This window comes from Natator depressus, chromosome 1 (assembly GCF_965152275.1).
Source record: "Natator depressus isolate rNatDep1 chromosome 1, rNatDep2.hap1, whole genome shotgun sequence".
Taxonomy (NCBI): Eukaryota; Metazoa; Chordata; order Testudines; family Cheloniidae; genus Natator; species Natator depressus.
Genome location: NC_134234.1, coordinates 153,042,327 through 153,058,216, shown reverse-complemented (window position 1 = coordinate 153,058,216; position 15,890 = coordinate 153,042,327).

Genomic DNA, 15,890 nt, shown 5'->3' with positions numbered 1-15,890 from the left:
GTGAGTTCTTGCCAGACAGGATGCTATCAAACTAAGTTTTCTTTTACATTTTCTAGGCACTTCCCTTTCTCTGGAGGTGATAGGAATACAATCCTGTCCTGATAGTGCCTGACAGCCCAATAGCACCTTATTTCAATGTGACTAGTTTGGAATGTGAGGATGTGACTGTTCGCTTCCTAGCTTATGGCTGCCTCTGCTGCTTAGCCAAAGGCCTTAGCCTAAGAACAGGGCCTCAAACTGTCACAGTAAGAGAAGGTCCTTACACCAGCAGACAGTGATTTTGATTCTTTCTTTTATACCTCTAGAACTAGCCAAGTGATAAGAATACCCCTAAATTCTTCAAGTACAGGCCTTTGCAGACAGGCCTGAATATCTATATCCTAACAGGGCTCTAGAGGTGATCCTGGCAATTAGAGACCAGTAAGTCTAATGTCAGTACCAGGCAAATTATTTGAAACAATAATAAAGAATTGAATTGTCAGACACATAGAAGAACATAAATTGTTGCGCAAAAGTCAATATGGTGTCTGCAAAGGGAGATCATGTCTTACTAATCTATTAGAGTTCTTTGAGGGGATCAACAAACATGTGGACAAAGGGGATCCAGTGGACATAGTGTACTTAGATTTCTAGAAAGCCTTTGACAAGGTCTCTTACCAAAGGCTCTTATGTAAATTAAGTTGTCATGGGATAAGAGGGAAGATCCTTTCCTGGACTGAGAACTGGTTAAAAGACAGGGACCAAAGGGTAGGAATAAATGGTAAATTTTCAGAATGGAGAGGGGTAACTAGTGGTGTTCCCCAAGGGTCAGTCCTAGGACCAATCCTATTCAACTTATTCATAAATGATCTGGAGAAAGCGGTAAAAAGTGAGATGGCAAAATTTGCAGATGATACTAAACTGCTCAAGATAGAAGTTAAGACCAAAGCAGACTGTGAAGAACTTCAAAAAGATCTCATGATTGGGCAACAAAATGGCAAATGAAATGTAATGTGGATAAATGTAAAGTAATGCACAGTGGAAAAAATAACCCCAAGTATACATACAATATGATGGGGGCTAATTTAGCTACAACTAATCAGGAGAATGATCTTGGAGTCATCGTGGATAGTTCTCTGAAGACGTCCATGCAGTGTGCAGTGGCAGTCAAAAAAGCAAATGGGATGTTAGGAATCATTAAAAAAGGGATAGAGAATAAGACAGAGAATATCTTATTGCCCTTATATAAATCCAAGGTACGCCCACATCTTGAATATTGCGTACAGATGTGGTCCCCTCATCTCAAAAAAGATATACTGGCATTAGAAAAGGTTCAGAAAAGAGCAACTAAAATGATTAGGGGTTTGGAACGGGTCCCATATGAGGAGAGATTAAAGAGGCTAGGACTTTTCAGCTTGAAAAAGAGGAGACTAAGGGGGGATATGATAGAGGTATATAAAATCATGAGTGGTGTGGAGAAAGTGAATAAGAAAAAGTTATTTACTTGTTCCCATAATATAAGAGCTATGGGCCACCAAATGAAATTAATGGGTAGCAGGTTTAAAACTAATAAAAGGAAGTTCTTCTTCTCTCAGCGCACAGTCAACCTGTGGAACTCCTTCCTGAGGAGGTTGTGAAGGCTAGGACTATAACAGGGTTTAAAAGAGAACTGGATAAATTCATGGAGGTTAAGTCCATTAATGGCTATTAGCCAGGCTGGGTAAGGAATGGTGTCCTTAGCCTCTGTTTGTCAGAGGGTGGACGGCAGGAGAGAGATGACTTGATCATTACCTGTTAGGTTCACTCCCTCTGGGGCACCTGGCATTGGCCACTGTCCGTAGACAGGATACTGGGATGGATGGACCTTTGGTCTGACCCAGTATGGCCATTCGTATGTTCTTATGGGGAGCCCCTGGACGCAGAGTTTCTTAGAAGCCCAACAGCTAAGGAGCCTCAGGAAGCAGGAGTCAGGGCAGAGGAACAGAGCATCTGTGCAGAGGGCCTTGGCTTCTGGTGGCACCTTGGAAATCTGTAGGCTGCTGAGCTATTGCCATTTCAAACCTTCTCCACTCCCTGCAATAGAAGAATTATGAGGAAACGCTGCACGTATCAGCTCATGGAGTTCCCAGTGCTCTACCTGAAATATTCCCAGGCAAGGAAGCACGGTGTCCAATCTGGTTTTGTTTCAAAGAGGTTATTTTATTTCAGTGGGACACCCAATCTAAAAAACCCTCCCTTATTTAATCATAACCTCATTTGTGTCTATAATGTCCCCTTGGAAATTTGAGATGGAGGGCCCTGATTCTCCACTATAGTCGAACTGCACATGAATACAGGAGAGTGGTGGCGATAGGGAGCTCCTTGATCCTTAGCTGCCCAACTCCAGTGGAAGTTAGAGTAGCCCTCCCCAACTCTAACATCTGCTGCTGGTAATAGAACTTTCAACAATGAAGGATCAGGCTTAATGGAGCTTTGCTCCACCGCACCTTCTTCTGTCTTGCTCTGTCTATAACCATCCATGTAACATGCCTGACATACCCCATGAATAGAGGAGAGTGCGTGAGGGGTAGAGAGACAGCTGGCATAGGAGGTGGCAGAGTGATCTCTGCTGTCTTTCCACAGAGAAAGTTCCCCTGTGCAAGGGAATTCTCCACTGGCTATCTTTAGCCATTTTAAGATGTTTTTTTGGTTTGTTGTTGCAAGGTTGCTTAGCAGTGTTGGCCTAGTAGTAATGCTTTTTATTTTATTTTAGAAAAAAGCATAGTCAGTCATTGGCTTGGGAAAAACACATATATAAAGAATGACACAGGCTTTGTAAGCAGATATAAGGGGATAAACTGGCACTGTAGGCCATCTCTTTAACTTTCCATAGAACTGTGTAAAATGACAAATCTGTTAAAATTTGTCATTATAATACTGCTCCTTCTTCTCAGGTTCTATATGCCATTAGGGATGGAGCTCCCATGACTTTCATGGAGTTGATCTGGGGTGACTTTTCTATGTGTATGTAACCAAACTTCTGTTGTGTATTATTATTTCAAAAATCCCTTTAATTAGAAACATTAATAATTTACTTCATAATTGCAATGAATGGCCTCTGTGCCATGTTTCTCTTTGTGTGGACATGTAACATTAATCTCTGGAATTAATTGTGATTGCACACCTCATTGTTTTCCTTTGAATAGCGGACATTCAAAACAAAAAGTTCATAGATGCATGAGGTAATAATAACAACACAATATTTTACTACACACAGCTGATATTTTTAATTTTTACTAATCTGTATGGGCTATGTTATTGTAAATTATACAAGACAGACAAATGTAATGGTTGATTGTAATAGTTTACTGCTATAGCTACCAGGCATCCCACATCTCTACATTTCCTAATGTATTACTAGAACCAAGCATGCACAGAGCAAAATCAACACGCTCTTACTTTTCTCTTAAGGACGGCAGCTTCACTATTTATTTAAAAGAAAAGCCAGAATAAAAGGACTCATCTTGATGGCCTTTTTCCCATCCCACTTGTATAGATACAAAACTAAAGTAAATCTCTTCCATTGGAAGCAGATTGGTACAAAGTACATGCTTCCATCATGTATAGAGAGGAAGGGCTAGACTGGAGTACACCTCAGGCAATCTAGGACTGTATTCCCAATAGAGCTTGAGCATGCATTTATTTGCAGGCACCATATGGCTTTATAATTTGGTAATAGGCATTCATATGAATAGCTTCTCATTGTTATCAGAAGAAGATAATCCCCAGGTGAATAGAACACTGACATTTGTGTAGTCATTGCAGTGGTTAATCACAGCATAAGCATGAGCAACAGACTTGGCTGGATAGACACACAAAAATGTCCTCTTCACTGATGCTATTGAAAGGTGGTTTGTTGGCTTCTAGGTGCTAAACTGAGGGTCACTGAAGAGGTAATATCAAACCAGTTTCTGAAAAATGCATTCGAACAGTGGCAAATAGAATCAGCATTGACTAATGCAGGTTCCTCCTCCGCACTTCTGAAAACCTCCCTACGGTGAGTTCTTGAGATACCTGGGAGCATGGCTTTGTGCCTGAACTACAAAATTTGGTTCTGGATTCAAACTTCCCCAAAGACCGGTGGTATTTAGATCTGGTGTTTTAGTATGGCTCATTATAAAGATGGGGCCATAAGTAAAGTCGGGGTCTGGATGTGAACTGACACTAAGTTTAGATGGTCTTTGGATTTGGAGCTTCAGTTTGAGCCCATTTGTACCAATTTTTGTTGAATTAGGAATACCTTATTGCAAAGGTTAGTCATTTCAGTTCAGCTCTTAATGATGTTATCTATCAAAAGGAATTTCATTTAATATGAATAAAATAGATGCAGAGACTATGTAATAGGAAACATCCAACAAATACTTCATAGTTTACAGTTCTTTTACTCTGCCTCAGTATAGAAAGCTGTCATTGTTAAATGAAAAACTAATTGCAGAAGTCACTAATTTTTTCCTGTATAATGCTCTGTCTGATCATCAAGCTAATTTACAATAGGAAGAAAAAAAGGAAAAATGTAAAGCCTTCAATTTTTCTAAAATTGAATTGTGGCTGGTGTATAGATTAAACCCCTGATGTGTTGCACCTTTAAACTATTTAAACTCTACAACCCCTCTCCTCTGTGAAGCCCACAGACAATAACCCAACTCAATAAAATTACTGTCACCTACCCATAAGACTAAATAGACCTGAAATCAAAACAAATATAATGCTTCTTTTAGGTCTCCCAGTGCAGTTTATGTTGACCATCTACTTAGATAATAAGTACATTGGGCTATTTCGTGGATCAGAAATATTGAATGGCTATCTATTCAGTAAAAAGAAAAGGAGTACTTGTGGCACCTTAGAGACTAATAAATTTATTTGAGCATAAGCTTTCATGAGCTACAGCTCACTTCATCGGATGCATTCAGTGAGCACCATCTATCCAGTGCACTAAATGAGGCAGAAGTCCTGTGGAAAAACAGTATGTGATCATGTAATTAAAGTCTATTCATAATGCATACACACAAGAGGGCACAGGTAGCCTTAATTTCGGAATTTCCTAAATTTTGAGGGCTTGACTTCGCAACCTTAACATTCTTGTAATGTCATTTTTGGGGATGTAATATGAAAATGATAATACCATGAGGTATCACACTAGGACCAATGTTATTTAACTGTCATTATTTGGAAAAAGGCGGGAGCAATGTGGTGGCAAAATTTGCAGATGACACCAAATTATTTAGGTTCCTCAAATCAAGAGAAGATTGAGCAATTCCAGAAAGCTCTAACCAATTTAGGTGAGTAGACAACACAATAGTAAAAGTATGTCAATGTTGATAAATGCCAAGTAATGTACATTGGAGGGAATAATCTGAACTGTCACAAACATTGCTAGTTCCTAAATAAACTGTAGGAAGTCAGGAAAACGACCTGAATATCACTGTGGATAGCTCAGTGAAAACCACTGCTCAAAAAAAGGAAAGCAGCTGTTAGGATACATAAGGAATGTGATGGAAAATAACACTGTCATTATAATTTCATGTATGCAGTGTTGTAGCCGTGTTGGTCCTAGGCTATTAGGGAGACAAGGTAGGGTAATATCTTTTATTGGACCAACTTTTGTTGGTGAGACAAACAAGCTTTCAAGCTTACACAGCTTCTCTTCAGGTCCAGAAGTCGGCCCAATAAGAGATATTACCTCAACCACATTATAATTTCATGGTATTCATGGTATAGTGTGTTCTGTCACACTATAGTATAGTATAGTATAGTATAGTATAGTATAGTATAGTTTTGATCACCCTACCTTTACAAGGATATGATATGTAGAGGAGATTCACAAGCAGGAAATGAAAGTGACCATAGGTATGTAAGAACATTCAGAGATGGAATGTTTAATTAAGAGAGGAGATGAATACGAGGAGTATACAAAATAATTAATTGTCTACAGAAAGTAGGTCATAGAATCATAGAATATCAGGGTTGGAAGGGACCCCAGAAGGTCATCTAGTCCAACCCCCTGCTCGAAGCAGGACCAATTCCCAGTTAAATCATCCCAGCCAGGGCTTTGTCAAGCCTGACCTTAAAAACCTCTAAGGAAGGAGATTCTACCACCTCCCTAGGTAACGCATTCCAGTGTTTCACCACCCTCTTAGTGAAAAAGTTTTTCCTAATATCCAATCTAAACCTCCCCCATTGCAACTTGAGACCATTACTCCTCGTTCTGTCATCTGCTACCATTGAGAACAGTCTAGAGCCATCCTCTTTGGAACCCCCTTTCAGGTAGTTGAAAGCAGCTATCAAATCCCCCCTCATTCTTCTCTTCTGCAGACTAAACAATCCCAGCTCCCTCAGCCTCTCTTCATAAGTCATGTGCTCTAGACCCCTAATCATTTTTGTTGCCCTTCGCTGGACTCTCTCCAATTTATCCACATCCTTCTTGTAGTGTGGGGCCCAAAACTGGACACAGTACTCCAGATGAGGCCTCACCAGTGTCGAATAGAGGGGAACGATCACGTCCCTCGATCTGCTCGCTATGCCCCTACTTATACATCCCAAAATGCCATTGGCCTTCTTGGCAACAAGGGCACACTGTTGACTCATATCCAGCTTCTCATCCACTGTCACCCCTAGGTCCTTTTCTGCAGAACTGCTGCCTAGCCATTCGGTCCCTAGTCTGTAGCGGTGCATTGGATTCTTCCATCCTAAGTGCAGGACCCTGCACTTATCCTTATTGAACCTCATCAGATTTCTTTTGGCCCAATCCTCCAATTTGTCTAGGTCCTTCTGTATCCTATCCCTCCCCTCCAGCGTATCTACCACTCCTCCCAGTTTAGTATCATCCGCAAATTTGCTGAGAGTGCAATCCACACCATCCTCCAGATCATTTATGAAGATATTGAACAAAACCGGCCCCAGGACCGACCCCTGGGGCACTCCACTTGACACCGGCTGCCAACTAGACATGGAGCCATTGATCACTACCCGTTGAGCCCGACAATCTAGCCAGCTTTCTACCCACCTTATAGTGCATTCATCCAGCCCATACTTCCTTAACTTGCTGACAAGAATACTGTGGGAGACCGTGTCAAAAGCTTTGCTAAAGTCAAGAAACAATACATCCACTGCTTTCCCTTCATCCACAGAACCAGTAATCTCATCATAAAAGGCGATTAGATTAGTCAGGCATGACCTTCCCTTGGTGAACCCATGCTGACTGTTCCTGATCACTTTCCTCTCATGTAAGTGCTTCAGGATTGATTCTTTGAGGACCTGCTCCATGATTTTTCCAGGGACTGAGGTGAGGCTGACTGGCCTGTAGTTCCCAGGATCCTCCTTCTTCCCTTTTTTAAAGATTGGCACTACATTAGCCTTTTTCCAGTCATCCGGGACTTCCCCCGTTCGCCACGAGTTTTCAAAGATAATGGCCAAGGGCTCTGCAATCACAGCCGCCAATTCCTTCAGCACTCTCGGATGCAACTCGTCCGGCCCCATGGACTTGTGCACGTCCAGCTTTTCTAAATAGTCCCTAACCACCTCTATCTCCACAGAGGGCTGGCCATCTCTTCCCCATTCTGTGATGCCCAGCGCAGCAGTCTGGGAGCTGACCTTGTTAGTGAAAACAGAGGCAAAAAAAGCATTGAGTACATTAGCTTTTTCCACATCCTCTGTCACTAGGTTGCCTCCCTCATTCAGTAAGGGGCCCACACTTTCCTTGGCTTTCTTCTTGTTGCCAACATACCTGAAGAAACCCTTCTTGTTACTCTTGACATCTCTTGCTAGCTGCAGCTCCAGGTGCGATTTGGCCCTCCTGATATCTTTCCTACATGCCCGAGCAATATTTTTATACTCTTCCCTGGTCATATGTCCAACCTTCCACTTCTTGTGGAAGGTCACATTTTTTTTCTAATAATGCAAGAACAAAGGGACATTAAATGAAACTGAAAGGCAACACATTTCAAAATGACAGGAGGAAATACTTTTCCAAGCAACACACAATTAACCTATGGAGCTCATTGCCACAAGAGGCCAAGAGCTTAGCAGGATTCAAAGAAGGACTGGACATTTATATGGATGATGAGAACATCCAGATTTACATTAGTAAAGATTACATTTTAAAAATCCGAAAGATTTGAAGAGACAAAAACCCTCCTGCTTCAGAACCTAACCTAACTTTTAAATGAGTGGATTAGAAAGAAATGTTACCTACTGTGGCAAGACACCGTCTCTGCTGCCACAGGCTCAGGGCTGCCCCCTCTGGTGGTGGGGGCCTGGACTCTGATGGGAGGACAGTGTTGTGGAAGTGACTGAACCTTCTTCACTTGGGAGATGTGACAGACCTGCAGGGAGGGGCCCATTTGTGTGGAAAATCTATGAGGAAGATTTCTCCACTATCTCAAAAAAACCCCAAACAGTAGTAAGTTAGCACTTTCCCTATCCTATCACCTATAATATCAATAACAGTTACCTTATTTTTTCCACTTCCTTCCCTCACATCCAAACAGTTTTAAATTCTGTATCAAGCATATTCAGCATCCCTAAGGTTAATCTGATTTGATCCTGTCTTACTCCTTATATTTAGACGTCTTTATTGGGCACTACAACTTGAAACAGAGATGTCCCAGATACATTATATAACAACAAAATTACGTGTACATGTAAAAATTAACCGGTAGTAACTTGACTTATTGCTTGGGCTTGAGGATCAGCATGATCCTGGCCTCCTCATCCACATAAAAGTTATTCAGCCGCAAAAGGCCCTTGAGCATAACATGACATTTACAGCATCTATCTGTATTTCTTGTTTATTTCACATAAATTTCCTTTGGTAATAACTTGATAACTGAGAAACATTCTGCAGCATCCAAATACGGTACATGATTATCCCATATTTTATACAACACATGTTAAAGTAATTAATTTTCCCAGGCAAATGTCATACCATTTAGTTCATAGTTAAGAGCCAAATATTTGTGCACTCATTTGTTAGAAAGATATGCATAAGCACAGAACACTTTAGTTCCATTGTACTGAACAAGTGTAATTTAAAGGGACACTGTCATGGCTGTTAAGTTCTTAACTTTCACATTAGTTGTTGTTCCACTTAATTGCAATTCCCTTAAGAATTCTGCCCAGTTTTATTTTTTTTTAAATATCCTTGCTACAGCATTTAACATGGGAAAAAAAAAAAAAAGACTGGACCTACTGTGTTGTGGAGTGCACTGCAGGCAGTCTGATATTTGTGTCCTATGGTGCCAGAAGGACATGTTTTATTTTAACCCTCTCTATCCTTTTTATTGACACGATCTTGAGCCTGTCCCATTTTTAGTTTGGAACCATAGCAATTGGGAGCCTGTAGGTGAACTTGAACAGAATTGCAAGTTGGAGAAAGAAACTTCTTTAATCTTTCCCCCCTCCCCACCGCAGCCCCCAAAACAATAACAACTCTGGAGCACCAATTCACAAGACAATACCCTCCATCGATGAAATACAAGTTAGCAGCATTACATCATCAGAACAATCTCGCATTGGCGAATCATGCTCTGGGGGCATGAAACCATTTCTGGCAGTTTCTCATAGCTGTTTATTTCCAAATTAACCCTTTTACATATACTACACTCTATAATGCAAAAGACCCTCACAGCACTATATTTAAATTGGAACTGAACAAACCAGTTCAGTGAACTGAAGAGTAGAAATACAGCTGAGCAACTACAAATTCTCCTCACACTTGACAAGATTGGATTTCCTGAGCGAAACCAGAAATTTCTACTGAAGCTTCCAGTTCAATAATTCTAACCTACACAGCCTCTCCTATTTCCTGCATGGCCACTTGTTCTTCAGCATGTTCAACATGCTTCCAACAGCTTTGGAAGCAGGGGGCCTGATTCTCTTCTCACTTACATTGGTTTTCCACCAGTGTAAGTCCACTAACTTCAGTGACATTAAGTGAGAGGAGAGGTAGGCCCACACCTCTTGTCAGTCACTGAAAGGAAGGCAGTGCTGCTTCTGGAAGAACTGATTTAGAAATGGGAATGGGTGGCTTGGCAAAAAGTATGAGGAGGACTGACAGACATACAAGCAAAACATGCAGCAGATGAGAAGATATGGATGGTCAAGAAATACAAAAGAGGCCATGAGAATAAGGAGGATCAAGAAGAAGCCAGGAAAGGGATGATGTGGGGAGGGAAGAAGGGCATGTAAGAAAGCCGACAGAAATACAAGACAAAGGGGGAAGAAGACAAAAAGAGACAGGAAGAAGTGCAAAAAGAAGAAAACAAAAAGACGAGAAAATGAAAGGCAGTGTGAAAAGAGATGGGGCTCTGAAACATCTGATTTTATTCGTTCACAGATTTTTGAATCCTTAGAGTTTCTCCCAGCACTGCTTCTAATGCAAAAATGTACCAGCTGTTTTAATATCTTACACTGCATTAACAGTCTGTATGGACAATATGCTATCCTATTCCAGGCAAAACAGATGATTCCTCAAAGCAGCTTTGATCAATACCAGATCCTCAAAGCAGCCTGCAAGGATAGCTTGAAAGCTTTTTATTTTAAAAATAAATGGCATTTCCTCCTCTATTTTCTTAATTGAAATAGACGTTGAATCTAGGACACAGTGTACCAGTAGCATGAGGGTGGAGTATAAGTACATCCTTAGAAAAGCCTTGATCAATATTAGAGTCTCAAGACTGACTGGAAAAAGGAAGCTTAAACATGGGCTTGGGAATTTTTTAAAATGTTTTTCTTTTTATCCATCAGCCTAAAAGATTAAGCTGGGAAATGCAGAATTTGGAGGAGAGAGGGAACTGGTAATTCCTTCATGCAGCTCCAACTGATGTCAAAGCTTCAAGGCAGCCTTCAAGGGGAAACTTGGAGAAATGCCTGGGAAATTTTCAAAGGCAGTAGGCAGCAGGTTAACAACCCTTGATGAGCAGAGACAGCAACTGAGCTTTTAAGCAACTTGCTGTATTTCAGTTATTATATTTGATAGTGTTTACAATAGAGTATTCAGGCTGCAGACAAATAACCAATGGTGGAAACAAGAATAAATTTCTCTGGGCACTTCCTTTGGGCCAAATCTGTAGTTTTGTTACCTGGGCACAGCACACAGACACAGCAGAAATTCACAAGATGCATGTGCTGTGTGTAGTTTTGTGTCCTATCACTGAAGGGAAATGTTACCCAGTGATTAAAGTAAAAGGAAGTGTATATAAGCAAAGTACAGCTCCCCACTCCTCCTTGGTTGGTGCAGTGAGAGTTCCTCCTCCTCTTTCATTCTACTTTAAACTCTGACGTTGCCATTCTGTTTTTTACGTACTGTACCTTTAAATATAGAGGCCTCTCCCTGGCAGCTGCAGGGTTGGCTGGGGGACAGATTGCCATTTTGCATTTCAGTTCAGTTGCAGAATGTCACAGAGGGAGTCACAGGGCTCTCCCGCCTTATGGTGACTTTATATTAGTTCTTTCTGTGCAGTTTCTAAATCTAAAATAAATGTCACCTAGATTGAGAAATGCATGCTTTGTGTATGAGAAAATATAACAGGGAGGCCTCAGTAAATGATGAAAAATGGTTATTGCTGCTGAGCAGTGGATTCATACTTCCCTTCGTTGCTTGTGTATGTCCTGTCACATGGGGCTAGAGCTTTCCTAGTCTTCCCAGCAGTTGCTGTGCGTTTTAGTAAAAGTGTGTCTACAGTTTTCCTGCAAAAACAGAGCATTCGAGCTCTGAGTTTAATCAGATGCTTTACTTTCACATGCATACTATTTCACATGCTTTACTTTCACATGCATCTCACGTTGGCCCATGATGTGGGGGTGAGTAGGAGCTGCACAGTTATAGCATATCCCAGGTCACACTGAATATATACAGTGGTTGCACTTTAAAAGTTTCTGTCAGTTGGAAAGTTTTTGCTGCTTTTACTGGTGATCCTCAGTATGGGTATGATTTTCAAATGCACTCCGTGTAGGTCTAACTCTGCTTTTTTTAAAGTCAGTGATGAAATTCCCACTGATTTCAATGGCAGCCATGCTGACTTCTTCTGATCACTTCTGCCTACATGTACACAGTATGTATATCAAACTGGTAAGAACTTCAAAACCTGTAGAGACACTTTAAAAGTACCACTGTACCTGATGTAACTTTACATCCTAGTCTATCTCATATTCATGCTCATTATTATGAAATGGCAAGCTTTTACTATGAAGTATTTCACATACAAGCTCAGATTCTTCCCTGTGTTAGGGCAGCTTAGCCAAAGTAACTAGCCACAGGAAGGTCACTTCAATGTAGGGGGATCTGCCAGTAGTTTAAAACTGGCATAGCTGCTCTTAAACCGTCCCTCTCTCTGAAGCTGGCATAGTCAGTATGGCTGGGAGAAGGGGATTATTGTCCATGTGCCATGGCTCTTTCCGACTGCTACATCGTAGATGCTCCAATTAAGTGAAGATTTTGCAAACATGAAGGATATATAGATGAAATGCATTCCTGGGACCAAGTTCTCTTCTCATGTATACTGGTGTGAATCAAGTGTAACTTCATTGAAGGAAATGTAATTACTTCAGTGTAAAACCAATATAAATGAGAGGAAAATTAGGCCCTTTGTGACAAAAATGCCCAAGTGGTGAGTAGTTTTGTTCAAAGCAAATCAGGAGATCATAGTTTGAATATTGCTTGAAAAACAATCCCAATACAGATTAGAATCACTATGTTTCTCTTTTCACCATGGTAATAATATATTGTATTTTTTTTTACCCCTTTGGCTTCCTTTCTGCCTTCTTCCTCCTTGTACTATAGAACCAATACAGTGTCTGATCTACGTTTGCCATTATAACTCTCTGTTGCTGTCAGGATGTACAACTCTGTCCACATATCTATTCAGGGGACACCATCATAGGACCTAAACACATCAGCCACACTATCAGAGGCTTGTTCACCTGCACATCTACCAATGTGATATATGCCATCATGTGCCAGCAATGCCCCTCTGCCATGTACATTGGCCAAACCGGACAGTCTCTACGTAAAAAAATAAAGGGACACAAATCAGATGTCAAGAATTATAACATTCAAAAACCAGTTGGAGAACACTTCAACCTCCCTGGTCACTTGATTACAGACCTAAAAATCGCAATACTACAACAAAAAAACTTCAAAAACAGACACCAACGAGAAACTGCTGAATTGGAATTAATTTGCAAACTGGAGACCATTAAATTAGGCTTGAATAAAGACTGGGAGTAGATGGGTCATTACACAAAGTAAAACTATTTCCCCATGCTTATTTCCCCCCCCTACTGTTACTCACACCTTCTTGTCAACTGTTGGAAATGGGCAATCCTGCTTATCACTACAAAAGGTTTTTTTTCTCCTGCTGATAATAGCTCTCCTTAACTGATCACTCTCGTTATAGTGTGTATGGCAACACCCATTTTTTCATGTTCTATGTGTATATATATCTTCCTACTGTATTTTCAACTGCATGCATCCGATGAAGTGGGTTTTAGCCCACGAAAGCTTATGCTCAAATAAATTTGTTAGTCTCTAAGGTGCCACAAGTACTCCTCGTTCTTTTTGCTGATACAGACTAACACTGCTACCACTCTGAAATTAATTTAATATTACTGTCCTTTGTCATTAAAATCTTCATTTAATACAAAGATTTTATTAAAAAATATTTTCTTTTAACACTTTTTCAGTAAAGGTACTAATGAATCTGTTTTTGTTTTGGCCATATTCTCAAAGGAATATAAAAAGTGAGGAACACAAGATAGCCATGATAAATCATTCTCAAAGAAAACTGGATGTGGTTACAGAATCAATGATTCTAGACAGGATATATTGCTCCTTCACTTCTGAAAGCAAAATGTGACTGAAGAGTAGATGGAAAATGTTTGCAATTGTGTGTTACGTTCCTACAGCAGTTCTCAAACTGTGGGTCAGGACCCCAAAGTGGGTTACATTTTAATGGGGTTGTCGGGGCTGGTATTAGACTTGCTGGGGTCTGTGGCCAAAGCCCAAGCCAAAGTTGAAGCCCAAGACCCCGCTCCCCACCCAGGTCGTGTAGTAATTTTTGTCATCAGAAGGGGGTCACAGTGCAATGAAGTTTGAGAACCCCTGAAACAAAGCATATGCTTCTCTCACCTGTTACATCATGTAGGCCAAGAGTAAAGTCCTAACTGTGCTGAGTAATTGTGCAGGGTGAGGGATGATGTGGAGGGAAAGCAGCAATTCTGTATGTGTTCCCCTCCACAGCTGCCTCTGGCCCCTCCAAGGCCACTATACAGGAGCTAATTTCCATGCAGCTAAGAAAAGCTTGGCCAGAATGTGAGGAAGAAGTCATGGAACTATTCACTGTGGATGTTCCCTTGTTAGTGAATTGTACTTTGCAATGATGTCATCTGATACAATAGTAAGGGCTCAGGCATTTTTATCACCATGTTGTCTAATCTTGCTCTGTGTTGTGTTAGATGACAAGGTAGCAAAAAGGTCTGAATCCTGTCTACAATATGACTTCCACTCTTACTACCTCTGATGGAGCTACACTAAAGGTGAATTATGGCTGCCAGTTTTCCTAGTGAGATGCACGAAAGAAGTAGGAAGAAGTGTGAGTTCTTTTTGGGCTATAGCTGTGTGAGTCAGACTTCCATTGCTATCTGGAAGGCAAGAACAACACAGGTCTTGTCTATATTGGAAATTTAGATCAAGTTAAACCCAACGTTGTGAGTTCATGTTAACTAACGGGATGTTAAACACAATTTTGCAACTGGTGTAGATTTGTACAAGTTATGTTTAACAACATGTCAGCTGGTTGCGGTTTAATGTATAGTTCCATGACCATCTGACACAATATTAAACACAACAGTCCCTGCCGATATTGGTTGCAAAGTCTGTTTGACATCATGTTAGTTAACATGTCACCTCAAAGTCATGTTCTAACAGGACCTCAAAGTCATGTTCTAACAGGACCTCAAAGTCATGTTCTAACGTGACCTAAGTTTCTAGTGAAGACAAGCCCACATATAAGGAAACCCTTATATAGCCTGAGATCTGAAGGGTGTTCCCTGGGTATCCCTGTAAGTCTCTGGGTGAATGAAAAATTCTACTTACATATTTGTCCTGGGCTCCTGCTCTATTCAGAAGTCAGGAGAGTGGCAGCTTTTTGAAAGTCCTGCAACTTTGAGGGCTGTGTTTACATTCTGTGCATTTTTACACAGGAAGAGAAGCATATGGCCCACAGTGAATAACATGTTTTTGCAGAGTGTTAATTGTGCTAAGTATGGCTTTCAAAACCTCACTTGGAATTTACTTATGATTTTTAATAGGATGCTGATAATACTGTAGTATAAAACCATCTCTTGTTGCTTGTGACAGATGAAAGCACACATTCCTTCAGCTACAGAGAGGAAACTGATTTTTGTACACTTTCAAAATATATTTACAATCTGATGTTACCTAGCAGCTCTGTGTTCTTGGGAAACCAGGGTACAGTACCCGGCCTGTCTGACTCACAAAAGACCTTTCACCCTCTTCCCCACCCCCCGCCCAGCCTCTGCTTGAACCAAAATCGATCAGAAGAAAGACTTACAAAAAGCAATGAAAAGGCAGTGAGATACACACCTAAACCACTGGGATAAGGGTGACAGGATTAAGGAAACTCCCCTAGCCTCATTTGCATCAAAGATGGGACAAGGAGGCATCTCCATTAACATACAGAATGGAGAACAGAGATTCCAAGGCAAGAACCGCATGGAACTCTGGGACCAGAAAAGCAGAGTAGCACTGCATCATGGGGGATCTCTGCTCCAGATATTAATGATCCAACCCAGGCCTGCATACACCCAGCTCAGTAGCTATTCAGACCAATTCTAGTAATAAATCCTTTATTGGT